Here is a 3,969-nt window from a genome sequence, read left to right as displayed (position 1 = left end):
ACTCAACCAGTGTGGCCTTGGCGGATGCAGGGCCTCCGAGTGATTGAGGATGTGTATGCTTCCCAGGCAGCAAGCAAGGAAGGTGGCGGCATTGCTTCTGCACAGCCGAGGACTTGGTCTGGAGGTGAGGGAGCCAAAACAAACTACTGTGATTGCCTCTCAAATGCCCTCCTGACCTCACTGTTTCAATTGCAAGGCAACGATGAGGAAAAAAGGGAGAAGGAAAGGGGTTGTTTAGAAGAGTGAGCAGGATGGGGGGAAGAGCTTGTAGCTGAAGTTTGAGCTGAGAAAGGGAGGGTTGAAGGGGCTTGTTGGTGTCAGGAGAAGTCACATGAGTTATTCACGGGTCAAAAAGGACTGGATCATGAACATAAACCTGGTTCCCGAGTTACGATGAGACTGAAGTCAGAAGAAACTGACATTCTGTTTTACACACATCATAATCCCATTTTAATCACATCTATCTATCTATCTATCTATCTATCTATCTATCTATCTATCTATCTATCTATCTATCTATCTATCTATCTATCTATCTATCTATCTATCTATCTATCTATCTATCTATCTATCTATCTATCTATCTATCTATCTATCTATCTATCTATCTATCTATCTGAGGAGAACAATAGCAAGAAATGAAGATAAGAAGGGAATAAAGGAGAAATTTGGCATGGTGAGAGAAAGGGAGTCTTGTCGTCTGAGAGGTGGTGTGGTTCGGGTTAGGTTGTGGTTGCAGCCTTGAGAGAGCAGGAGGGGAAGGAGCGGGAGGCGCAGGGGGCAGGCAAGGCAGCACATACCCGCAGCATTCAAATGGAGCTCCCATTGGGAGGTTTTACGCTTCAAAATGGTTTCCTGTGACGTGGATTGTGTGTTTGATTTGAGCTTTGAGGGGTTTGTGTTATTCTCGGGAGGGGAGAATCTAGCACGCTCTCATTTCCGCACTACCAACAGCCAGCAGAAAGTTGGCAAGTCGAAACAGGGGGATTGTAAAGACAGATTTTTCACTCCCTGCTTGTACAAACCACATTTTTTTTTTTTTGTCTTTACTCTTTTTTTTTGCTCGTTTATTCTTCTGAGCCTGCGCCAAGACTTAGCCTTGATATTGATCGATTGTACTTAATAACTGTGCCTGGTAGGACCTTGGACATTGCACAGTGTTATTTTTTCTACAGCCCACCTGATTTTCTGCTGATCGTAAAATTTGCAAAATACATTTGTATTTGTATTTTGTACATTTGTTCCCTGACACATGTGTGCATGCGTGCAAAAAATGAACAAGCAAGTTTGCACGTATACAAGTGCGCATGCTGTCAAACACATGCCTTGGAAGTAATTGCAAACAATGGATGCCAGCTGGGCAGTAGGTGAAGCAAGGAGCACAAATGAATCCAGGTTCATTGTTTTTTTAACTAGCTTGGAGAAAAGAGGAAAAAAATAATGGCAAAGAAGTGAGTGTGGAAAAATGCAGACTTGAGTGTAGACAAGAGATGCAACAGAAAGACTGAAGGAACATACGCTGTGGCAGTGGAAAGCCACCTCTAAGATCACACCGACCAGTCACACAAGCCATCTGAGAGCCAACTGTTCCACCAGCTACTGTACTTTATAGAGCCAAGAAAATGACAAAAATCATCACTGAATATGTTTGTGTTGGGGGAAACTGTCAAACCCTAGTTTCTTTCTTGATCAGCACTTTTCTTTTTTCCTTCCCCCTCTGCCTTTCACCATCCCTCTGGTCTTTATTTTCATACTGTAAATACTGCATATGAACTTTTGCTTGTGTCAAAGGACAATTATTGTAACAGAGTTTCTACTGTGTGGCACAAATAGAAAAGCTAACTGCTATGGGCCAGTTTTCTCCATGGAGTTATATAAAGAGTGTTGATGGAATGAATGGGCTTTCCCCAATATGTGGGGGCAAAGGCAGGGTGTGAGGGGTTCCACCACCATTCATTCAGCTTCAGTAACTACTTTGTTAAACATGTTAAGAGTTAGCCCAACAGCTATGTATTCACATAATAATATGTTGCAGTATTACATAATAACATGCTGCTGTACATGGCCATTAATTACACGCTGGAGCGACTTTAACAGCCTTCAAGAGCCCCTCATCATGCAGATGACATCTCTGAAAGATATGCTGTTTAGGATAACATGCAGGTTCTTGTCAGTTTAAAGGTTTTAAAATATATACTTTTTGAATGCATTATCAATGCTGAATAAACAGCTGTAAAAGTGTTTAAGTACTATAATCTGAAATTTATATAATGAGTGTTTTGAGGAGGAAGAGTTTATTTAAGCAAGACTTTGTTTTGCATGAGGATGGCATGATGGGGCAGTGTTTAATGCTGTCACCTCACAGCAAGAGGCAACAGCGCTAAACAGCACTAAACAGAGATAGACACCAGTGACCAATGATGATTTGTGTCACTAGCCAGAAGAAGTCATCACTTTGTTGCCGCTGTGTTAGTTTAGAGTTTATTCATACATGCATAAGTATGAAGCATGTTTCATTAATGCCAGTCCCCTGCCAGCTCTCAAATGAGTACAGTGTCCTTGCGTTTAGTCCTAACAATATCTGTAGGGTCTCCTTTCTTAATCATTGACGCACAAGAGTAAATAAGCTAAAATTAGGGGTCTAACAATGGCAAAGACTCTCTGCTTGAGAATAGACAAAGAGAAAGAACAGTCCCTGGCTGATGTCCCACCTTATCCCTTTGCAAATTGGTTGTTGATTGTCCACAGATATTGTTGTCAGTTCTCCCCTGTACCAATAAAGCCCCGTGTAGAGCACTATTTGGCCCCCTAGGTCTTGTTATTATAGTAGGAGTGTGTTTTGGCTAGAACTCCTGTTCTCAGCATGAAAAACAACAATAACAACATCAGCACACAAGCCTCCCAAGTCAGAGGCAGGCCAGAGGAGGGTGGACGCTCCGTTAACGTAGTACACTGTTGTTCCACAGCGTCACCAAATTTCTGCTTCTAAAGTGACTGGAACTTCTGTTGGCACCTGAAGTGTACGTTTAGTCCAGGCAAACAACATGCATCAGTTTAAAATGCATGTGCACAGACACGTTCAGTTCGCACCTCCCTCCTCCCCGCATCTATCCTTTTCCTGTGCACAGATCACAAGAGCCAAAGAGATTCCCGGGTCTCCGTTAGACAAACAAAAAAAGAAGGAATTCACACAAATATCAAAACCAAATAGTGGGTAGTTTACCTAGAGACCACACAAAAACATCACAGTGGTCTAATCTATTTTGTAAATATAAAGTTTGCTCTGCAGTGTCCTCGCCCAGACAACAGATCCATCTTGGCTCAGCCTTGTTATGATCTTGGCCTCCTTTTTCCTCCTTTCCCCTTCTGCTCTAAGTTGTTGTTCCTGTAACACAACACTTGTTTGTGTGTGTGTGTGTGTGGGTGGATGTGTGGATGTGATTGTGTGTGTGGACATGTAAAAAAGATCTCTCTGTTGTGTTGATGACATCTATAGAGAAAGCAGCCCATGACCCATTAAACAACTTAAAAAAGGGACTTTTATATGTTTTTGACCTCACTCCATTCTGTATTTAAGTATTTGATCCATCTTTCATAAGTGCACTAAATAAATTAAATAATAAACCCTTGCTTACGTTTCAGTGTGTAGCTACTATGTGCAATGGCCCACTTAACGGCAGTGGATTCTGAGAAAGTAAATTTTCCTTTTGGGTGAAATTATAAATTCATTTAAGTTACAGCTGGAATAAAAATGCCCTTTTTTATTCTCTGAATTTAAAACCTCTCCCTGGGCTGCCACCTTATCGTGGTGGAGGGGTTTGAGTGTCCCAATGATCCTAGGAGCTATGCTGTCAGGGGCTTCATGCCCCTGGTGGGGTCACCCAAGGCAGACAGGTCCTAGGTGAGGGGCCAGACGAAGTGCAGCCCGAAGACCCCTTATGATGAACATAAATATTGGACACAGTGTTC

This window comes from Kryptolebias marmoratus, linkage group LG11 (genome assembly GCF_001649575.2).
Source record: "Kryptolebias marmoratus isolate JLee-2015 linkage group LG11, ASM164957v2, whole genome shotgun sequence".
NCBI classification, from domain to species: Eukaryota; Metazoa; Chordata; class Actinopteri; order Cyprinodontiformes; family Rivulidae; genus Kryptolebias; species Kryptolebias marmoratus.
The sequence above is the reverse complement of the archived record's forward strand: the minus strand, read 5'-3'. Positions refer to the sequence as shown.